This window comes from Schistocerca gregaria, chromosome 8 (assembly GCF_023897955.1).
Source record: "Schistocerca gregaria isolate iqSchGreg1 chromosome 8, iqSchGreg1.2, whole genome shotgun sequence".
Taxonomy (NCBI): Eukaryota; Metazoa; Arthropoda; class Insecta; order Orthoptera; family Acrididae; genus Schistocerca; species Schistocerca gregaria.
Window position 1 is genome coordinate 186,963,911 of NC_064927.1, and position 24,535 is coordinate 186,988,445.

Below are 24,535 nucleotides of genomic sequence, written 5' to 3' on the forward strand. Positions count from 1 at the left end.
AACGCTGTCTGTGGGTGCGCCATTCTGTACGTCGTCTTTCTGCTGTAAGCGTGTGCTGTTCACAACGTGCAAGTGTGCTGTGGACAACATGGTTTTTTCCTTAGAACAGAGGATTTTTCTGGTGTTGGAATTCCACCGCCTAGAACACAGTGTTGTTGCAACAAGACGACGTTTTCAACGGAGGTTTAATGTAACCAAAGGACCGAAAAGCGATACAATAAAGGATCTGTTTGAAAAATTTCAACGGACTGGGAACGTGACGGATGAACGTGCTGGAAAGGTAGGGCGACCGCGTACGGCAACCACAGAGGGCAACGCGCAGCTAGTGCAGCAGGTGATCCAACAGCGGCCTCGGGTTTCCGTTCGCCGTGTTGCAGCTGCGGTCCAAATGACGCCAACGTCCACGTATCGTCTCATGCGCCAGAGTTTACACTTCTATCCATACAAAATTCAAACACGGCAACCCCTCAGCGTCGCTACCATTGCTTCACGAGAGACATTCGCTAACGATATAGTGCACAGGATTGATGACGGCGATATGCATTGGGCTTTGGGCTATCCGAAACATACAGGAGGCGGCGTGGATTGGCCTCCCTATTCGCCAGACATGAACCCCTGTGACTTCTTTCTGTGGGGACACTTGAAAGACCACGTGTACCGCCAGAATCCAGAAACAATTGAACAGCTGAAGCAGTACATCTCATCTGCATGTGAAGCCATTCCGCCAGACACGTTGTCAAAGGTTTCGGGTAATTTCATTCAGAGACTACGCCATATTATTGCTACGCATGGTGGATATGTGGAAAATATCGTACTATAGAGTTTCCCAGACTGCAGCGCCATCTGTTGTTGTCAATTGTAACTACTGTAATTTCGAAAGTTTGTCTGCCTGAAAATGTACTGTTGTCCCAAGCATATTGCAACAAACGGTGTATTTCTATCGCTGCTCGTTTAGTTTGTATTGCCATTTCAAATATACCGGTCATTTTTGGAACACCCTGTATATATATGCAGACTGAAGCGACGACTGAAAATTTGCACTAAGGCCAGGATTCGAACCCGACTCTCCTGCTGTCTTTGGAACCACATCGTTTCATTTGATAAAGGCATATACGTGTGTGTCTTTAGCAGGAGACCACGTCTCGTTCGATACTGAGGTGGTACTATGCAATTCTGTTCGAGTTTATGGTGAATACAAAGTGGGCTGAGACGTAAATGGGAATTTTGACTGCGGAGGGAGGCGTGCTAGGGTAGTCTGTGCAGCTGTGCAAACCCACTGTGCCAGGGTGGCGTAGTGGTTAGCACATCTGCATAGTGAGCGGGAGACACGGTTCGAATTTTAGCCTTGGACAAATTTTCATTCGTCGATTCAGTCTGCATATGTACATGTCACTTAGAGTCAACATCATGCAGACGGAAGCATTGTGTGCAGTTTGTTAGTGAATCGTATAAACTTTGGTCTGTGGGTTATCGTGTTTTAACTGGGCAGCAGCAAGGCTTTACGTAGAGGACCTTGGAAAACTTGTAAGTAGGCTGTTATGCGTTTGTATGGTGGCACCGCTATGTAGTGCTTCGCATTAATATTTCTGACAGTACTGTGCGCACTCTGTCAGAGACTCTCTGTGGCTGGTCGGACTAACAGTTGGAGGTGAACAGCCAGCAGTGGTGGAATTTGAGAGTGAGGAGCCAGCGGTGATGGAGGTTAGAGGTTTCAAGTGTTAGCCCGAACGGACGATCTGGACATGTGTCCTTCATCGTAATGTAATTTGTCGATGATTATATAATTTTTGGAACTGGATGTCATGGACGATACTATAATTTTTGGAACAGAATGTCATGCACGATTATATAATTTTTGAACAGGTTGTCACATTATTAACGTAAATACATTGTTTTCTCTGCAACAAAATCTTTCATTTGCTAACCACATGCCTATCAGCAGTTAGAGCCTACAGCAGTTAAAATATTTTATTTATCTGGCAGTATTGGTGCTTGCGTCATTGCTGTAGTTCGTGTAATGAAGATTTTTGTGAGTTAAGTGTCTTATGAAATGTATAGGTTACGGTTAGGATTTCTTGTAATTCAGGGCCATACTTTTGTATTAATTATTTGAAGTCAGATTATCATCTTTTGAGCAGTCAGATTGCGCTGCGCTAGAATATTGTGGATCAGTGTTGAAACGATAAAGACAAGCAAAGATACAGTATAGTCAAAGTCACTCAGCAGTTCAAGTATCATTTTTATGATGAAGTTTCAAACTGTCCGGCCGCGCGGTCACAGGCACCTTTCACGGTCTGCGCGGCTGCCACAGTCGGAGGTTCGAGTCTTCCCTCAGGCATGGGTGTGTGTGTTGTCCTTAGCGTAAGTTAATTTAAGTGAGATTAAGTAGTGCGTAAGCTTAAGGACCGCTGACATCAGCAGTTTGGTCCTGGTCCCATAGGACCTTACTACAAATTTCCAATTTTTTTTTCAAAACTGTCCATAAACAAAGGCCCTCAGTCTGCCGCGCTGACTAGAGCCAGATCTCGTTCACTCGCTTGTCTCGAAAGTTAACGCTTTAATCTGTAAGCATTTTCGGCAACCCGTTTGCGAAAAGCACGGCAAACCTCTCTAAGACCTCTCTGGGAATTTAACCCCGCTCCTGGTGCATGCAATCTGTGCATCTCACTAACTGCAAATAAAGACGCAGTTCAAACACTTGTTAAATCAGGATATTCGCAAACCAAATGAAGATGAAGAACTGACAATGGGTGATAATTTACAGTCAATAATTTTACTTTCGGGTGATATGTAAGGACCAGAGACACACCAGGCACCAAATAGTTCTGGAAAGCAACAAAAATCATCAAGAATGAGATTTTCACTCTGTGCGCTGATATGAAACTTTCTGGCAGATTAAAGCTGTGTGCCGGACCTTTGCCTTTCGCGGGCAAGTGCTCTACCAACTGAGCTACCCAAGCACGACTCACGTTCCGTCGTCACAGCTCCACCTCTGCCAGTACCTCGTCTCCTACCTTCCAAACTTTACCGAAGCTCTCCTGCGAACCTTGCAGAACTAGCACTCCTGAAAGAAAGGATACTGCGGAGACATGGCTTAGCCACAGCCTGGAAGATGTTTCCAGAATGAGATTTTCACTCTGCAGCGGAGTGTGCGCTGATATGAAACTTCCTGGAAGATTAAAAATCATCAAATATACCAGCCGTGTAGTTTTCTCAGTATTATCAAATGCGCGGTAAAGGTTGTACACTTGGATACGGTTTCGTAGACGAACATGTGAAGACCAGGAGTACTGGTGTGTAGAGTACTCACAAGAAATGGTCCGCTGTGATGCTGGAGCAGCACCGCTGGGACGACTAGGCACTGGCGGGGCGAGAGGTTTGCTGCTAGCTGCGATTCCGGGAGCGCCTCTGCAAAGAGAGAGAGAACGGTTACGGCAGAAGTCAGCGTCGCCGCCTGGCTGCGTACACCAAGCCACGCGTCCCACAGTGCATTGCTCAGGGCAGCGGTGAGCTTGGAGGAGGTTGGCCCACCTCATTAGGCGCGGAGCACAGCCTCATTTCTACATCTACATCTACGTTTATACTCCACAAGCCACCCAACGGTGTGTGGCGGAGGGCACTTTATGTGCCACTGTCATTACCTTCCTTTCCTGTTCCGGTCGCGCATGGTTCGCGGGAAGAACGACTGCCGGAAAGCCTCCGTGCGCGCTCTGATCTCTCTAATTTTACATTCGTGATCTCCTCGGGAGGTATAAGTAGGGGGAAGCACTATATTGGATACCTCATCCAGAAACGCGCCCTCTCGAAACCTGGACAGCAAGCTACACCGCGATGCAGAGCGCCTCTCTTGCAGAGTCTGCCACTTGAGTTTGCTAAACATGTCCGTAACGCTATCACGCTTACCTAATAACCCTTTGGATCTTCTCTATCTCCTCTGTCAACCCGACCTGGTACGGATCCCACACTGATGAGGAATAATCAAGCAGAGGTCGAACGAGTGTTTTGTAAGCCACCTCCTTTGTTGATGGTCTACATTTTCTAAGGACTCTCCCAATGAATCTTAACCTGGCACACGCTTTACCAACAATTAATTTTATATGATCATTCCACTTCAAATCGTTCCGTACACCTACTCCCAGTTATTTTACAGAAGTAGCTGCTACCAGTGTTTTTTCTGCTACCATATAATAATACAATAAAGGATCCTTCTTTCTATGTATTCTCAATACATTACATTTGTCTACGTTAAGGGTCAGTTGCCGCTCCCTGCACCAAGTGCCTATCCGCTGCAGATCTTCCTGCATTTCTTTGCAATTTTCTAATGCTGCAACTCCTCTGTACTCTACAGCATCATCCGCGAAAAGCCGCATGGAACTTCCGACACTGTCTACTAAGTCAATAGCGAGGCAATGAGAGCATGTTTAAGGAACCACTCTGGTATTCGCCAACACTGATAACATTATGACCACAGCCTACCGCGAGGCTGGATCCTCCGTGGTGACGCTGTGTGCACGTGACTCAGTAACAAAAATATGTAAGCGGAGCAGAGACGGACGTGGTATTACCCTAGTGAAAAAAAAGGTTCAAATGGCTCTGAGCACTATGGGACTTAACTTCTGAGGTCATCAGTCCCCTAGAACTTAAAACTATTTAAACCTAACTAACCTAAGGACATCACACTCACACATGCCCGAGGCAGGATTCGAACCTGCGACGGTAGCGGTCTCGTGGTTCCAGACTGTAGCGCCTAGAACCGCTCGGCACCCTAGTGAAGATATGGGGTTTAAGTGGAGATATGCCTTGAGATAAGCGACATTGACAGATGGCAGATTATTATTACGCAGAGCCTGTGAACGAGTGCATCGAAAACGATGAAGCTGGTCGAATGAACATGTGCTACTGTCGTGAGCATCTACGGAGAGAGGTAGGACAGCGAAACTACAACTAGGTGCTAAATGGTTGGACGTCCACAACTTTTCACAGGACGTGGGGTTAGGAGGCTTGTCTGCTCGGTAAAGTAGGGTAGATAGTAATGTGTGGCATCTCTGCCGAAAGAACACAATGCTGGTGCACGCACAAGTGTTTCGGAGAACACACCCTTCAGCTTACATTGTTAAACATGGAGTTCCGCAGCAGACCATCCCTGACTTGTTCACTTGTTGACCCAACGACATCGACAATTACGATTGCAGTGGGCACGGGACCATCGGGATTCGACCGTCGATCCGTGGGAAAGTGTCGACTCTTCGAGTGAATGACATTTCTCCTACACTAGGTCGCTGGTCGTCTCCATAAACGCCATCTTCGAGGTGAACGGCGGCTGGAAACTTCCAGCGTGCCCCGAACGTAGGATGATAGGAAGAGTATTATAGTATGGGAGACATTCTCCTGCGCTTGCGTGGGACCTGTGACAGTAATTGAAAACACACTGATAGCTGTGAGTCACCTGCATCGCTTCATGCTTGATGTCTTCCCCGTCGGCGATGCAACATATAAGCAGTCTCCGAGCCAAAATCGTGTTACAGTGTGCCGCGTGGGTTAGTCGCGAGGTCTCAGCTGTCCTGTCATGGTTCGCGCGGCTCCTCCCTTGGGCGTGGGTGTGTGTGTTGACTTAGCGTAAGTTAGCTTAAGTAGTGTGTACGTTTAGGGACCGATAACTTCAGCAGTTTGGTCCCATAAGATCTTACCACAAATTTCCAAAACTTCCGTGCTAGAGTGGTTTGAGGAGCAATAAATTCAACTCTCGGCGACCAAATTCATCTGACGTAAATCCTATGAAACCCATTTGGGTTACTATCGGGCGCCGTCACCCCGTACGCAAAACAGCGGCCTGTTATTTACACGAATTACATTAACTGTGCGTAGACATATAATGCCGCATACCCCCATAAACCTACCAATAAACTGTCGGATCCCTGATACGCAGAATCAGTTACGTATTTCGTTACAAAGACGGACAAAAAGCTATTAAGCAGGTGGTCATGACGTTTTGGCTCATCATTGTAGATCCTTTCCTAAAGACTGGAAAGTTGTGGGGGTCACACTAATACACAAGAAGAGAAATAGAAGTAATCTGCTGAATTATAGACCCACTAGCTTACAAACAAGATACTGCCAGGGTATTCGTTTTGCCAATTTTCTATTACAAGCGAAAAATTATATGTACTTCTGCAGTAGATTCGGTGTGAGACGGTCCCGGATAGTTTCTGCAACGCGCTTTTGGAAACGTCTGTAATGTTTTCACCTGCAGCCGCTCGCGCTTCGCAGTTCTGTCAAAATTTCTGCCTGGTGTCAGGGATTTCTTAAGTTGACATGATTGCAGGAATGTCTTACAAGTAAATTCGCCCAAGGGACATTCTTCGATGTTGATGAGCTTTGTATATGTTGTACGTCCCCATATGGCTGTTAAGGGGTCAAATGAAACTGTAACACATATGGAAAAAAATCTTCAAATAAAAGTTCTATGGTTTTTAATGTACGTTATAATAATACATCCAGGTTTGTCGAACAAGTCTTTTTTTTTTAAATCCCCTCTCCCACACTATTTTGTTTTTCACTCTGGCAGTTGGCTAACAGCAAAACATTGTTTATCTTTAATACCCGGTTCAATAGTATACAACAAGCGTTTGACGCATTTGTTAGATCGGTTCCTGCTACTACAACGGAAGGTTATCAAGATTTTAGTTAGTTTGAACGTGGTGTTATGTTATAATAGGCGCACGAGCGTTGGAACACAGAATGTCCGATGTAGTGATGAAGGAGGGCTTTTCCCGTACAACAATTTCACGAGTCTACCGTGAATATCAGGAATCTCGCTGTGGCCCGAGAGAGATCCTGCATGAAAGGGGCCAACGACGACTGAAGAGAATCGTTCATCGAGACAGAAGTACAACCCTTCCGCCGATAGCTGCAGATATCACTGCTGGACCATCAAAAGTGTCAGCGTGCGAACCATTCAACGAAACATCATCTTCAGTCCGGAACCGCGCGACTGCTACGCTCGCAAGTTCTAATCTTGCCTCGGACTGGATGTGTGTTGAGTAGTTCTATGTTCTAGGGGACTGATGACCTCAGATGTTAAGTCCCAAAGTGCTCAGAGCCATATGAAACATCATCAATATGGGCTTTCGGAGCCGAAGGCCCACTCGTGTACTCTTGATGACTGCACGACACAAAGCTTTACGCCTCGCCTGGACCCGTCAACACCGACATTGGACTGCTGATGACTAAACATGTTGCCTAGTCGGATGAATCTCGTTTCAAATTGTATCGAGCGGATGGACGTGGATGGGTATGGAGACACCCTCATGAATCCATGGATCATGCATATCAGCAGGGGACTGTTCAAGCTGATAAAGTGACATGGGACCCCTGATACGTCTAGATACGACTCTGACAGGTGAGACGTACGTAAGCACCCTGTCTGATTACCTGCATCCATTTATGTCCATTGTGCGTTACGACGGACTTGAGCAATTCCAGCGGGACAATGCGACACCCCACACGTCCATAATTGCTACAGAGTGGCTCCAGGAAAACTCTTCTGAATTTAAACACTTGCGCTGGTCCCGAAACACCCCAAACATGAACGTTATTGAGCATATCTGGGATGCCTTGCAACGTACTGTTCAGAAGAGATCTCCACCCCCTCTACACCTACTAACTTATGAACAGCCCTGCAGTATTCACGTCATTTCCTTTCAGCACTACTTCAGACATTAGTCGAGTCCATGGCATGTCGTGTGGCGGCATTTCTGCATGCTCGAGGGGGCCCTTCACGATATTAGGCAGGTGTATCAGCTTCTTTGGCTCTTCAGTGTATATCTAAATTCAGTCATTGCGGTTCCAATTTCAGATTTTCTATCGTCCTACATCATTCAATCTTCTGGCCTTCCACAGTTGTACCCGTAGGATGTTACACTTTTGTTGATTTTTCAATTCCTTTCTCAAGATTGCCTCTAGATTGTCAACTCTCTCCACGAAATACGAATGGGGAGCCAATCCAGAATCTTGTTGCTAATGGAGAGAGCTTCATGAAACTTAGAGAGTTACAAGCTGAATTTCCTTCTGTACAATGGTTTGCATTACCTTTTGCATCTTCATACTGTTGATCGTTGTTGATACTTCCACTAGAGGCAACTTCCTACCCCAAGACAAGAGGGTGCTCCGAACATCTGTCCGCTCTTCTATCCTCCTTGAAAAGGATGTTGGCAGAGAAGGGTGAGTCCTTATGCCAGAAGTCTTCTGCTGACATTTACGATGATGTTTATTCAAAAAGTACGCTGTGGCTGTGATCACATTTGACTTAAGACTTTGTTTTCATAGTGAAAGACACGTGCTTTACAGAACACGAATTACTTGGTACAACGAAAATAGTAGTTGGAAGGTTGACGGCTGGAAAATCGTTTTCTCAGTAAGTCATGCTTTTTACACTGCTCCGTGAGCGTGACAATGGCTGGAATCAGCTTTATGAGATTCCTGCCGAGCGGAACGCCGCAATGGTGAAAACGCTGAATCGTAATCAGGAAGAACAAAATTCAAGTCTGAATATCATTTCGGAATAAAAACAGTCTTGGCTGCAAAGTTATTTAATACCAATAACCCGTTTCATCCTTTTGGCACATCATCAGATTGTCTACAAAAACGAGAAACCAATGTAGTAGAAACAAATAGAGGAAGCAATATGGTCCTATCTTGTACGCAGGTAAAATGAAGTAAAAGTAACAGAAATTTACGCAAAAGTAGTTAGATATGTAACCCATCTATTATAAAGACATACAAAATCGAAAAAGCACGCAAAAGTAACTATATATAAAATGCATCCGTCATAAAAACATATAAAATAGAAAACGGTCCTAGTTAAAAGAAACCGTCAGTATATCATCAAGAAGGTTCGAGAAGGTGGCTGAAAAATTTCAGCGACTATTGCATGATTATTTAGTGTAACAGGTGATTTATCTCCTGTAAAAATGCACTTGATGGAAGCTACTGCTGCCATAGACCATGAGCACTTAGAATCAGTCCATCCATGATGTAACATTCAAATACGAGTAAACATCTAACCAAAGAGGTGTGATGCCTGTGGAGAAATGTCTCCGAGGGCACGTCGATTGCATTCAGCAACTCCGGTGGCTTCCAAATTCACTTAACACCAACCCTGTAGTCCAGTTACTGGAATCAACGATAAGACTGACCCTCCACCGTACATACACTCCATCTCCGTGTTCGTTGCAACATGTGCGTTCTGCTCAGCGTCTCTGGAAGTATAAATCTCCTAACAGTATATCAGTGCCACATGGGATCACTATCACGCATTAGCTACCAGTGGTGCCGTGTTTAAGACATTGGCCTCGCGTTTGGAAGGAAGAAAAGGGGAAAGATTTGGATCTAAGGTGTCGTCGGCTACGTGTTCTTTCCAGACGGATCAGATGCTCTTATTGGGAAACATGGGGTAGGATATCGACCGTATGCATTTCAAAGAAGCCGTCCTGGCGTACGCCAGATGAAGCACCGCTCTCCCATGGACGAGCCCAGTGCGGTAACCACGATCCCACTCTGCGTGACTTGCACTCGGAAGGGGCGGGGATCAGATTCCTTCCTGCTTCTGGCGGTACCTTGGGGTATGACTCTATGGAACAGAATCACTATTTATGTTTCTCCAGCATTTGAACTCGCTCCGAATATTCGGTTCCCGATGGAAGTGAGAAAACACGACACGTTACCATTTCTGGATGTAATGATCAGATGAAAACCTCCTCTTATGGCACTAGGGTACCGTAGGTACTAGACTAGAAAAGGGTTTAAAGTGACTGAAAAAAAGTCAGGTCATTCCTGTTTACAAGAAATCTAAAATATAGGCCAGTATATCTGACGTTGGTCTGTTGCAGAATTTAGGAACACGTTTTATGCCCGCGTATTACGACGTTTCTGGAGACCGAAAAGCTCCTCTGTCGGAATTAACCTGGGTTCCGAAAACATCGATTTGTGGCACCCAGCTCCCTCTATTCGTGCTTCAGACCCAGGAAGCAGTAGATACTGGCACTCAGGTAGATGCCATATTCCTTGACTTCAATAAGGCACTGCCCTGTCGCTTAAAGAAGAGAACACGAGCGTCTGGAATAACAGACCAGCTGTGGGACTGCAAGTAGAGTTTCAAGCAAACTGAACATGGTGTCTCATTATAATGAAGAGAAATGTTCAGACATAAAAAAACACACATCAAAAAAAGTTTTGCATCATTCCGGTTCACAGAACTCCTGAAGATAGACGTTGACTGTGGATATTGTATCACACACACTGTCCCTTTGACTGTTCAGAGATATCACAAAACCCGCCCAAACAACCACGCATGAGCAGCGCCTATTAGACGGAGGGGATCCGACAGACGATCAGTGCCAGTCATTTCACCAGGAAGCAGGTGCACGACTAGTGTCGTCTGTAGTTCAACCATGCCTAGACGGTCAATACCGCGGTTCTCTCGCGTCCGCATTGTTACTTTGTGCAAAGATGGGATCTCAACAGGGGACGTGTCCAGGCGTCTCGGAGTGAACCAAACGGATGTTGTTCGGACGTTGAGGAGATACAGAGAGACAGGAACTGTCGATGATACGCGTCGCTCAGGCCGCTCACGAGCTACTACTGCAGTGGGTGACCGCTACCTACGGATTATGGCTCGGGGGAACCCTGATATTCACGGCACTGTGTTGAATAATGCTTTTCGTGCAGCCACAGTCGTGTTACGACCCAAAATGTGCGCAATCCGCTACATGATGCAAAACTTCATTCCCGACGTCCATGGCGAGGTCCAGCTTTGCAGCCACGACATCATGCAGCGCGCTACAGATGCCGAATGCACCGCTCCGTTTGGGTGGCAGTATGTGGGTCCGGCGAACGCCGCTGGTGGTCCTGGAAGGCGGCGTAACGGGTGTACAATATGTGAATGACGTCGTCCGAGCGATAGTGCAATCATTCGTCACCCAAGGTGCACATCTTGTGAATGACTTCCTTCAGACATGAACTGTATCGGACATGTCTGGGATAGATTGAAAAGGGCTGTTTATGGGCAACGTGACCCACAAACCATTCTGAGGGATCTACGCCGAATTGACGTTGAGGAGTGGTACAATATGGACCAACAGTGCCATGATGAACTTGTGGATAGTATGCCACGACGAATACAGGCATGCATCAACGCAAGAGGTCGTGCACAGCAATCTGGACCACCATCTCTGAAGCTCTCTCTTTATGCTGGTACAAAATGTAATGTGTGGTTTTCATGAGCAATAAAATGGGCGGAAATCATATTCATGTTGATCTCTATTCCAATTCTCTGTACAGGTTCCGGAGCTCTCGGAACCGAGGTGATGCAAAACTTTTTTTGTGTGTGTTTATATTTTTCTAACGTAGTGTAACATGAAATATTGGACTAAACCAAACTAGAGCATGTACACAATATACTACGATCCTATTTCAGAGGACTAACAGCTAAGGATACAAACTACCGCTATTTACTGAAGGAGAATACACGCTCAGTGCTTGTAGTACTGTATTACTACTTGTTTTTGGTAATCGAATCTTACTTCCTAAAATTGTCGTACACGCACTGACGGCACGTGCTCTTGCATTGCATAGTGTTTACAATTTAAGTGAAACACGCTCTGCTATAAGTTTTACAGAGACGTTACACTCTGCTCTGAAATACAGAACAGTAACAACTGAAACATTTTGGATCTAACGCACTACTTTTCGTTGTGTTTGAATCGTGTGCCTAGTCACAGAACATTATCATCCACCAACCTAGTAGCCGGCATGTCCATCTTTGGCATGAATAACAGAGACGATGCATCATGGCGTGGAAACAATGAGGTCTTTGTAGGTCGCTGGAGGGAGTTGTCACCACATTTGGACACACAACTGCAAATTCCGGGATGTGGGGCGATGAGCTATGACTCCACATTCGATCACATTCCAGATGTGTTTGATTGCGTTCGGATCTGGGAAGTTGAAAGGCCAGCACATCAACTGGAACCCTCCACTGTGTTCCTCGAAACACCCCATCACATTCCTGCCCATGTGACACGTTGAAAAATACCAGTACCGTTGGGAAACCTGATCGTCATGAAGAGGAGTACGTGGTCTGCAACTAGTGTACGATACTCCTCGGCCGTCAAGGTGCCTTGCACGAGCCCCACTGGCCCCACGGATGGCAACATGCCAACGTGAATGTTTCCCAGAGCATAATGGAACCGCCGCCAGTTTGTCTGCACCCCGCACCACAGGTGTCAAGGAGCTGTTCACCTGGCAGACGCACCGAGCGAGGTGGCGCAGTGGTTAACACACTGGACTCGCATTCGGGAGGACGACGGTTCAATGCCGCGTCCGACCATCCAGATTTAGGTTTTCCGTGATTTCCCTAAATCGCTCCAGGCAAATGCCGGGATGGTTCCTTTCAAAAGGGCACGGCCGACTTCCTTCCGCGTCCTTCCCTAATCCAATGAGACCGATGACCTCGCTGTCTGGTCTCCTTCCCCCAAGTAATCCAATCCAATCCCTGGAAGACGAAGGATTCGCGCCCTCCCATCGACGTGATGAAGAAGGTATCGGGATTAATGCTCTGCTACTGTGACAACGTCCTGTGCCGACAGTCACGTGCCCATTTCAGTCGTATTTGACGATGTCGTGGTGTTGTTGGCAAAGAATGGGTCGTCCTCTGCGGAGGCTCATCGTTAGGAGCGTCCGGTGCACTTTGTGTTCATTCAGTTCCGTCACAGTTCGCCGCCTGTCCTGTTTTAGCAGTGTGCAAAGCCTACGACGTTCTACATCTGTTAATGAGAGGTAGTTTGATGTTAATGAGTGGTGGCCACCCAACCCCACGACATCTGCACGTGGTTTCATCTCGGTTACGCCGCATTTTAAAGACACTCTCCACAGCACTCCTCGAACACCCTACAAGTTGTGCAGTTTTCAAAACGCTCGTGCGGAGCCTCCGTGTGATCCCAGTATGCACTCGGTTAAACATAGACAGATCGCGCGCATTTCCCATTCTACACACGGACAACACGCTCACTGAAATTACATGCATCATGCGTATGTCTGACTAGCAGACATACTTCGCCAGGTGACTGGACGATTTTATATCGATGGTAGATAGGTGGTCATAATGTTCTGACTGATCGGTGGACGTTCCAGTTTTTCTCTTTTCACAGTTACGCTCAGCTTTTGGACAGTACTATAAAGAGTAGCCCTGTTGTAGGCCGAGGAGCCTTCAGTGAAATAAATGTCAACCGTGCACTGTACCTGTGCACGGACTGCCAACCTATGGCCTGGAGTACACGATCCGCAGGTCTTTCTCGCGACCCGTCCTCCAGCTGCTTCTCGGCAGTTTCCGCCTAAACTTTCACTCTCCAGACCAGCGGGAGATAATTTGGCAGGAGCTGCAGTTGCCTCACCGGCAAGGTTGGCTAGCGGTGCCAGTCGCATCACTGCCTGAAACCTTCACCCTCTTTCAAATTCTCTTCACGTCGCCCTGTCTGTTTCAAACTCATGTGCCTACGAAATCTGTTGCAGCTATCGTATTGTTGTTCCTATTCCACAATGGTATATATTCAGCCTGTCCATTCAGAAATTAAGTATTTCATCTAAAATTTCATGACGAAACGTATCTTACTAGAGAAGCTAAATATTCCGGGATGTTAAAGTTAAACTATAATAGACAGATATGTTAATATTACAGAGCGTGATTGCATAATTGTTGAACACATTTTGTGGTCATGACTTTACTTTTCGTTGTAGAGATTATAGTCTTTTTTTTTCTTCTGTATTTAGATGTTCGGCGCCTGAGCTGGGTGGTCAACGATGCTCATTTCTATGCAAAGGACACGGGTTCGCTTCCCGGTACTGACGAACTTTTTCCTTCGCGGGAGGACTGAAACATGGCGCACTAAGCCTCGTGAGGACATCTGGGAAGCTACTTGATCGAGTGGTAGCGGTTCCCAGGTCCATGAAACCCGACGAGCGGTGTACTGACCATATGGCTCTTCATACACATGCAGTAGTGACGTCACTGATGGAGGATGACACGGCTGTCGGTCGGGCCCGATATGCCCTTCTAGGCCCAAAGCATGGAACTTTACCTTATCTACATTTTACAGTATTTAAATATGGGATGGACATCCATGTCTGTTGCATTTGGTCGGTCAGTACGGGGACACTAGAGTTGTCGTCCGATGACGTCCTTTATGTGATCGGTAGGTGACAGATCTGGCGATCGTGGAGGCCAAGACAACATGTTGACATTCTATAGAGCATGTTGAGTTACAACAGCGGTATGTCAGCGAGTGTTATCCTGCTGGAAAACATCTGCTGGAATGCTGTTCATGAATGGACGCGCAACATGTCATACCACCAGACTGCCGCACAATTTTTCAGTCTGGGTGGTTTGGGTAGCCACGAAAGTGATCTTGCTGTCTTACGAAATCGCTGCCCAGACCAAGATTCCAGGCAGTCTAGGTCCAATGTGTCCAGCACCCAGGCAGGTTGGTTGCAGTCCCTCAACTGTCATTCTTCTAACCAATAGACGCCCATCACAGGCACCGAGGCAGTGTAAGTAGGCTGTTTAGGTTCTTATATTGGTAAAGCCACCGCCACGTAGCGCTCTGTATGAAAATCACTGGCTGTGCTATGTGCAGTCTGTGGCTGGTTAGCATTGTTGTAATATTCGCTATTGTAGTGTTGGGCAGTTGGCTGTTAACAGCGAGTAGCGTTTCGCAGTTGGAGCTGAGCCGCCAGCAGTGGTGGATGTGGGGAGAGAGATGGCGGAGTTTTGAGAGCGGATGATCTGGTCGTGTGTCCATCAGAGACAGTAAATTTGTAAGACTGGATGTCTTGAACTGTACTGTTATATATATTATGACTTTAGAACACTATTAAGTTAAATACATTGTTTGTTCTCTATCGAAATATTTCATTTGCTAACTACGCTATCAGTAGTTAGTGCCTTCAGTAGTTTGAATCTTTTATTTAGCTGGCAGTAGTGGCGCTCGCTGTATTGCAGTAGTTCGAGTAACGAAGATTTTTTGTGAGGTAAGTAATTTGTGAAAGGTACAGGTTAATGTTAGTCAGGGCCATCCTTTTGTAGGGATTATTCAAAGTCAGATTGCGTTGCGCTAAAAATATTGTGTGTCAGTTTAAGCACAGTCATTTATAATTTTTCCAAGGGGACGTTACAGCAGAACCTTCTTCATCAGACCTCGCCCTCCAATGGGCTCTCGCTGGGCACCACTGAAGTCCCAAATGGCGGCGGTTTGGGATGCACGCTACAGGGAGTCTGGTTCGGAGGTGTCTTTGCAATAACCGATTCGTAAAAGTTTGTTGTATCACTGTGGTGTCAACAGTGCTCAAATTGCTGCTTCAAATGCAGTACGATGCGCAAGAGCCATACGCTGAACGCGATAGTCTTCAAATGGTTCAAATGGCTCTAAGCACTAAGGGATTTAACATCTGCGGTCATCAGACCCCTAGAACTTAGAACTACTTAAACCTAACTAGCCTAAGCATTCGAACCTGTGACCGTAGCAGTCGCGCAGTTCCGGACTGAGCGCCTAGAACCTCGAGACCACCGCGGTAGTGCCTGCTCTTCTTACGACCGTACATTCTCGTGACCTCCACTGACAGCAGTGATGTACAGTGGCTACATTCTTGCCAAGTGTACCAGCAATATCGCAGAAGGAACATACAACTAATACAACTTCTCGTAGCGTTATTACGCGATCACGTTCAAACTCAGTGAGTGTTGATAACGGCGTTATGTCGCCTCCTTTCTTAACCAACAACTCAAAGGCAACTAACGCTCACCACTGTTATAGCACATAAAATTTGAGTAAAATTTGTGACTGTCGTGTGAAGAAACTAGACCATTTGATACATAATCACCCAACATTAGACGTCAAGTAAACAGATGTATGTGGATCATGTAATTTGGTAGCTGCGTAGCGTTCATTTTCCAGTCAGTAATGAAATATTCAAGGTCACCCTCATTTTGTCACATATAGCGCATAGTTGGGAAACACCGTTTAAGTTCTTCAGATACGTTGTTACGGAATAGTTATCGAATAACATAGCAGAACAGCCAGTACTATATTAGTGTTCAATAGGACACCCAGTAGAGCCCTATAATACTATCTCAGAAAATATCATCTCAAATTCATAGGACTTTGTTTTATATGCTCAGTCATAATAGGAAGAAACACTCCGTTGTATTGAAACCTAACAGTTTTTACCGTTAGTAAATAAATTAGAGAAACTGAGGAAGCTTTTGAATTTCATTGAGAACTGTCAGAAAATTTCGCATAAAGCAGGTAAACTGTGATAAATTTCAAAATCTTCGTCCACGAAGGAATCAATTTACTACAATATCACTTAAGTAAAATCTGTCAGTAGATGAATAGATGTGTGTGCGACAAAATCGAAGCAACATTTAAAACAATAAGTATTCCAAAGTATATGAATCTTAAGCGAAAGCTATACGAAAGCTATATATTGTGCAGCCACAACTGGTCCTCATTTCTAAACACACACTCGTCTTCTCAAGGAGATTAGTCTCTGGGAACTGTTAGGAATGACCTAATTCCATACTGTTAACATTCAACAGAAGACGAAATGGGAAATGACCCAGGGAAAAGCCTCTGGAGAGTGTAACGTCCATAAATGGGATAGCCTTATCCTCTATCTGTGACATTCAATAAAATGCCACATTATTATAAGTGTATGCAGGAGTTATGCCAGATACTGCAATTGAAATTTGCAATCATAAGGACACACAGTGTCGTAAGTGTTCCTCATACGACACAAGAAGCAACTGAATGATGCCTGCTTGATAGACATAAATCTGTAACAAGAAATTAAAAGTGGTATTTCCGACAACTGTATCATCTAACTGATGGTTCGACCTTGGCTGCGTAGGTACTTTACAAGAGTTTTGTCAACTGTACCACAAATGAAAATAATTACCTGAATTTCGAATGGACGTTGAGAACTGTCTCTGCAAAGTAGGAGCGCTACAAGGAGAACGAGATGGCCCAACTTCTAGTTCCCGGAACGCAGTGGAAAGCTCTCCAGTCGCAGCTCAGCCGATACTGGAATCTGGATGTACAGAGAGGCTGCTGCACGTTGGACGACTCTGATGGAAAAGCGACTATGCTGAGAGCGAATCAGTTGCGAGGGATTCAGAGTTGTCTGGTGTAGAAAAGTTCAAGGCAGCTCTGTGCTTCAAGAAGCTATTTGACTGTTTCAAAAGTCGTCACAACATGTAAAGCTTACTCATGTTATTGTTTTGAAAAGGATATATTACTAGTCACCTTATAATGGAGATGTTGAGTCTGGCCTTGGCAGCCAGAGACTCTGGTCATATGTTGGCGTGAGTGTGTTCATGTATGTGGTTTAATGCCGATTGTAAGTAGGCTGTTTAGGTTTTTATGTTGGTAATGTCACCTAGCGCTGTACAGCCCAACACTACAATAGCGACTATTTCAACAATGCTCTCAAGCCACAGACTGCACACAGCACAGCCAGTGATTTTCATACAGAGCTCTTCGTGACGTTACCAACATAAAAACCTAAACAGCCTACTTACACGGTGAAGGCCTTCTTGGCCAAAATGCTTACCCGTTCGACAGTCTTCTTGTTGTGTATGTCATCGACTCAGCATCAACATGATATAGTATCAACCTATACTTTCCATAATATTGTCATTATTCCATCCTCGAGTTTCCATGTTGATGGAGTTATTTTTGCGCAAATTGTACCCATTTACTCCTCAGAAACTACTGCACTATTGGCCGATCAAATCGAAACACCTTGAAGACAACTTGCTAGAAACTAAATATAGCATAAAGTGTATTTACATGACGATATCCAAAACATTAGCATTTCAACACAACCGCACATAGTAGGCAGGTGTACTATATCCAAATTACAATAGATTACACTAAGGTGGCAAAAAGCTATGTAATAGTGCGCATTTACAGATGGCGGTAGTATAAAAGGGCAGTGCATTGGTAGAGCTGCGATTTGTACTCAGATGATTCATGTGAAAAGTTTCCGAAGTCATTATAGGTGCACCACGGGATTTAACAGACTTTCGACGCGTGGTGTTGTACCAAGACCCATGGGACATTATATTTCTAAAACCGTTAGCGAATTCAATATTCCGAGATCCATCGTGTCAAGAGCGCGCCGAGAATACCAAATTTCAAGCATTACCTCTCTCCAAGCGCAACGTAGGGACCGAGAGCAGTGGCGTTTGCATAAAACTGTCAGTGCTAACAGACAAGCAATACTGCGTGAAAAAACCGCTCAAACCAATGTGGGATTTACGACGAACGTATCCATTAAGACAGAAGTTAGGGGTTAATGGGCTATGCCAGCAGACGACCGACGGGATTGCCATTGCTAACTGCACAACATTGCCTGCGGCTCCTCTTCTGGGCTCGTGACGTTATCGGTTGGACCCTAGACGACTTAATAATCGAGGCGTGGTCAGATGAGTACCGATCAGTTGGTCAGTGCTGATGGTAGTTGTCAACAAGGCATTGTGCGAGCTCCATATTGGTGCGGGCTGCGTTTGCATGGAATAGATTAGACCCTCTGGTTCAAATAAACCGATTATTAAGTGGAAATTGTTATGTTCGGCTGCTGGAGACCATTTGGAGCCATTTGTGCACTTTCTGTTCTCAAAAGATGTAATTTTTATGCATGTAGATGATCCACGTCCCAATATACACTCCTGGAAATGGAAAAAAGAACACATTGATACCGGTGTGTCAGACCCACCATACTTGCTCCGGACACTGCGAGAGGGCTGTACAAGCAATGATCACACGCACGGCACAGCGGACACACCAGGAACCGCGGTGTTGGCCGTCGAATGGCGCTAGCTGCGCAGCATTTCGGCACCGCCGCCGTCAGTGTCAGCCAGTTTGCCGTGGCATACGGAGCTCCATCGCAGTCTTTAACACTGGTAGCATGCCGCGACAGCGTGGACGTGAACATTATGTGTCGTTGACGGACTTTGAGCGAGGGCGTATAGTGGGCATGCGAGAGGCCGGGTGGACGTACCGCCGAATTGCTCAACACGTGGGGCGTGAGGTCTCCACAGTACATCGATGTTATCGCCAGTGGTCGGCGGAAGGTGCACGTGCCCGTCGACCTGGGACCGGACCGCAGCGACGCACGGATGCACGCCAAGACCGTAGGATCCTACGCAGTGCCGTAAGGGACCGCACCGCCACTTCCCAGCAAATTAGGGACACTGTTGCTCCTGGGGTATCGGCGAGGACCATTCGCAACCGTCTCCATGAAGCTGGGCTACGGTCCCGCACACCGTTAGGCCGTCTTCCGCTCACGCCCCAACATCGTGCAGGCCGCCTCCAGTGGTGTCGCGACAGGCGTGAATGGAGGGACGAATGGAGACGTGTCTTCTTCAACGATGAGAGTCGCTTCTGCCTTGGTGCCAATGATGGTCGTATGCGTGTTTGGCGCCGTGCAGGTGAGCGCCACAATCAGGACTGCATACGACCAAGGCACACAGGGCCAACACCCGGCATCATGGTGTGGGGAGCGATCTCCTACACTGGCCGTACACCTCTGGTGATCGTCGAGGGGACACTGAATAGTGCACGGTACATCCAAACCGTCATCGAATCCATCGTTCTACCATTCCTAGACCGGCAAGGGAACTTGCTGTTCCAACAGGACAATGCACGTCCGCATGTATCCCGTGCCACCCAACGTGCTCTAGAAGGTGTAAGTCAACTACCCTGGTCAGCAAGATCTCCGGATCTGTCCCCCATTGAGCATGTTTGGGACTGGATGAAGCGTCGTCTCACGCGGTCTGCACGTCCAACACGAACGCTGGTCCAACTGAGGCGCCAGGTGGAAATGGCATGGCAAGCCATTCCACAGGACTACATCCAGCATCTCTACGATCGTCTCCATAGGAGAATAGCAGCCTGCATTGCTGCGAAAGGTGGATATACACTGTACTAGTGTCGACATTGTGCATGCTCTGTTGCCTGTGTCTATGTGCCTGTGGTTCTGTCAGTGTGATAATGTGATGTATCTGACCCCAGGAATGTGTCAATAAAGTTTCCCCTTCCTGGGACAATGAATTCACGGTGTTCTTATTTCAATTTCCAGGAGTGTATTTGGAGAACATTCTGGACAGTTTGAGCGAATGATCAGACGACCCATATTGCCCGACACGTATCCTATTGAACATTTATGGGATATAATCAAGAGGTCACTTCCTGCACAAAATTGTGCAGTGACAACAGTTTCGAAATTATGGACGACTATGGAGGCAGCATGGCTCAGTATTTCTGCAGGACTTCCACTTGAGTGGATTCAACGTCTAGCTGTTTCACTACTTTGGGTAAAAGGCGAACCGTCACGATATTAGGAGGTATCCCATGACTTTTGTCACCTCAGTGTAAACAGCAGATTTCTCAATCCTAAATTGGATTTGAATGCTGATTTGTTGTTAGAAGATCGTGGTGTGTCTCGAGCTAAAACGAGGAACGACTACAGATGTCGGAAGTCGGGAGCGACAAGATCTTGGTCTATCGAGACTGCGGTTTGTTGTTCTAAGATATTGTTGCCTTCGATGGTTGGGAAGGGACGACTGTCAGGCGCATATGGGATCTATGGGGTCAGCTATGTAGGATCACACGCAAACGTCACATAAGGTCAGTGAAGAAATAGGCTTATTTGAACCATACGAGTATCCATATGAGCAGTCTAACCACGTATGTAACAACACGGGCTTTCAGAACGACGGTTCTAGGCGCTTCAGTCCGGAACCGCGCCACCGCTACGGTCGCAGGTTCGAATCCTGCCTCTGGCATGGATGTCCTTAGGTTAATTAGCTTTAAGTAGTTCTAAGTTCTAGGGGACTGATGACCTCAGATGTTAAGTCCCATAGTGCTCACAGCCATTTTTTTTCTCCAGCACAACGATTTCTGCAGCTTCCTTTGACACGGCGGGGGGCGTCCAGCACCAATATTAGGCACAAGATTGGCATCGTCAACGTCTTTTCAGATGAGTCCCGATCCTGCAAACAACGTCACGATAGGCGTATCCGTGTTTGAAAGTTCTCAGGCGTACGAAAGGGGACCCGCATTTGACTTACGTCGTTTCGGAGGATGCTGAGGAAGCAGAGGCTGTTGTACTCTCGGTTCAGAAGAGAACGCATAAATGACGCCGAGCGAAGGTTAGTAGAGATTCGTGGGTCTGTGAAAAGAAGCGTACAACTACCATCGTCACACATTTTAGCAATAGGTCTGGTAGAGAACTAGAGAAAATTCTGGTCCTACGTAAGTTCGCCAAGTGGGTCTAAGGCTTCTATTCAGGCCCTTGTTGACCAGTCTGATGTGGCAGTTAAAGATAGCAAAACGAAAGCAAAAGTTTTAAATTTCACGTTCAAGAAATTATAGGAGAATCGTACAAACATATTGTCATTTGACCATCGGACAGACTCCCGGATGGACGACATAGTAATAAGCATCCTTGCTGAAGACAAATAACTGAGAGATTTGAAAGCAAATAAATCACCAGGTCCGGGTGCAATCCCACTTCGACTTTACAAAGAGTACGCTACGGCATTGGCCCCTTACCTAGATTACATTTCTCATGAATCTCTTGCCCAGTACAAAGTCCCAAGCGACTGGAAAACAGCGCAGGTGACTACAGTATCTAAGAAGGGCAAAAGAACCAACCCGCAAAATTACAGACCAGTATCCTTAACTTTTGTTTGCTGCAGAATCCTTGGACATATTCTCAGTTCGAATATAATAAACCTTTTTGAGACTGAGAAGCTTACGTCCACGACCCAGCATGGTTTTAGAAAGAAATGCTCGTGCGAAACTCAGCTTGCCCTTTTCTCACTGAGAACTATGGATGGAGGGCAACAGGCAGATACCATGTTTCTAGATTTCCGGTAAGCACATGATACAGTGCCCCACTGAAGGTTGTTGACGAAGGTACAAGCGTATGGAATAAGATCAAAGATATGTGACTGGCTCAAAGACTTCTTAAATAATAGAACCCAGTTGTCCTCGACGGAGAGTGTTCATCAGAAACAAGGATATCGTCAGGAGTGCCCCCAGGGACGTGTGATAGGATCGCTGTGGTTCTCCATGTAAGTAAATGATTGGCGAACAGGGTGGGAAGCAATCTGGGGCTGTTTTCTGATGATGCAGTGGTGTACGGTATGTGTCGAAGTTGAGCGACTGTAGGAAGATACAAGTCTCGACTTAGGCAAAATTTCCAGTTGGTGTGATGAATGGCAGCTAGCTAGCCCTAAGTATGGAGAAATGTAAGTTGACGCGGGTGAGTAGAAAGATCAAAACTGTAATGTTCGGATACTGTATTACTAGTGTCCTGCTTGAAGCAGTCACGTAGTTTAAATATCTGGGCCTAACGTTGCAAAGCGATATGAGAGAATGTGATAACTGTGGTCACCTTCGGTTTATTGGGAGAATTTTAAGAATGAGTGGTTCACCCGTAAAGGAGGGTGTATATAGGACGCTGGTGCGACCTGTTCTTGAGTACTGCTAGAGCGTTTGGGATTTGTTCCACGTCGGATTGAAGGAAGATATCGAAGAATTTCAGAAGCGGGCTGCTAGACTTTTTACCGGTAGGTTCTAACAACAGGACTCTAAAAATATGCAAATTAGATGGGCAGAGCGTGTGACTGTATCGAGTATGTGTAAGGGCTTCACAGAGAAACTTCTGCAGGGTATTCGAACAACCTTTGCACAATCTCCATACAGTTCCGATCTCTCTGCAGTCCATCTCCAAAGCTTTGGAGCCCTGAATAATGATCTACGTGACCGTCGGCTTTTTCTTCGGACGAAGAGGTGCATGCCTAAAGTCATAGTTCCATAGGCAACCGCAAAAACTTTTCCATCAAGGGACTGACCCTCTTCTCTCACAGTGTGAAAAGTGTTAAAAGTTATGGGGTTACTTTTGAAGTAATAAACAGTTTACTTACTTTTTTCCATCTGTCTTGTTTTCATTTGACTGTCCCTTCCACAAGCAGTGTAAGATCAGAGTTCTAGCAACAGTGGCAAAAGTAGCTCATTCAAGAGCTCGAAGTCGCTGCCAACAGTATTCTGGGCACTTTCAAAGAAAAGAAAAACTGTACACATGAGTGGCAGCTTCCGAAAAACTGAAACCAAATAAACGATTAAATCCACTTAACATCTACTTGGATACTCTGCAAATCAGATTTAAGTGCCTGGCAGACGATTCATCGAACCACATTCACAATTCTCTGTCATTCCAATCTCCTATAGCGCGCGGAAAGAATGAACACCTATATCTTTCCGTACCAGTTCTGATTTCCATTATTTTATCCTGGTGATCGTTCCTCCCTAGGTCGGTGTCAACAAAATATTTTCGCCTCCGGAGGAAAACGTTGGTGATTGGAATTTCGTGAGAAAATTCCGTCGCAACGAAAAACGCGTTTCTTTTAATGATGCCCAAATCCTGTATCACTTCTGTGACACTCTCTCCCATATTTCGCGATAATACAAAACGTGCTGCCTTTCCTTGAACTTTTTCGATGTACTCCGTCAATGCTATCTGGTAAGGATCCCGTACCGCGCACCAGTATTCTGAAAGAGGACGGACAAGCGTATTTTAGCCAGTCTCCTTAGTAGGTATGTTACATTTCCTAAGTGTCCCACCAATAAAACGCAGCCTTTGGTTAGCCTTCCAAACAACATTTTCTATGTGTTCTTTCCCATTTAATTTGTTCGTAATTGTAATACCTAGGTATTTGGTTGATTTTACGGCTTTTAGTGTGGTGTCACCGCCAGACACCACACTTGCTAGGTGGTAGCCTTTAAATCGGCCGCGGTTCGTTAGTATACGTCGGACCCGCGTGTCGCCACTATCAGTGATTGCAGACCGAGCAATGCCACGGCAGGTCTAGTCTAGACTCCCTGGCACTCACCCCAGCTGTACAGCCGACTGCTAGCGATGGTTCACTGTCTACATACGCTCTCATTTGCCAAGACGACAGTTTAGCATGGCTTTCAGCTATGTCATTGCTGCGACCAAGCAATGCGCCATATTCAGTTACTAACAGATAATATTGTGAATCATGTACCATCAAGAGCGACGTTCATCATTAATGGAATAAAGTTAAGTATGAAACTAATTACGTCCGCTTTCTGAATTCTCATTCCTGGTCATGTTCCAGACCTCACGTCAGTATAGTTCTTCCCTCCTCACGCCAGCCCGCGTGAGCTAAAACGCGTGCCTTTCGGCCTTCTTTAGTAACACGATGTTGGCTCTTCGGCCAACCCAGTATTTAGATTATACTGATTTATCGTGTAACTGAAGTTTATCGAGTTCCTTTTAGGACTGATATGGATGACCTCACACTTTTCGTTATTAAGGGTCATCTGCCACTTTTCGCACCATTCAGATATTTTTTGTAAATCGTTTTGTAGTGATGTGATGACTTTATTAG

General features: G+C 45.9%; 1 protein-coding gene across 2 annotated transcripts in view; it reads right to left on the bottom strand.

The window, feature by feature from the left end:
- The window catches only part of LOC126284024 (fatty acyl-CoA reductase 1-like), a 244,364-nt gene that overhangs the window by 124,673 nt on the left and 95,156 nt on the right, over positions 1 to 24,535 (bottom strand). For both annotated transcript variants that reach the window (XM_049982575.1, XM_049982574.1), the window contains one exon: positions 3,311 to 3,408. The gene's annotated coding sequence lies outside the window, so the exon portion shown is untranslated. The remainder of the gene's footprint in view (positions 1 to 3,310; positions 3,409 to 24,535) is intronic.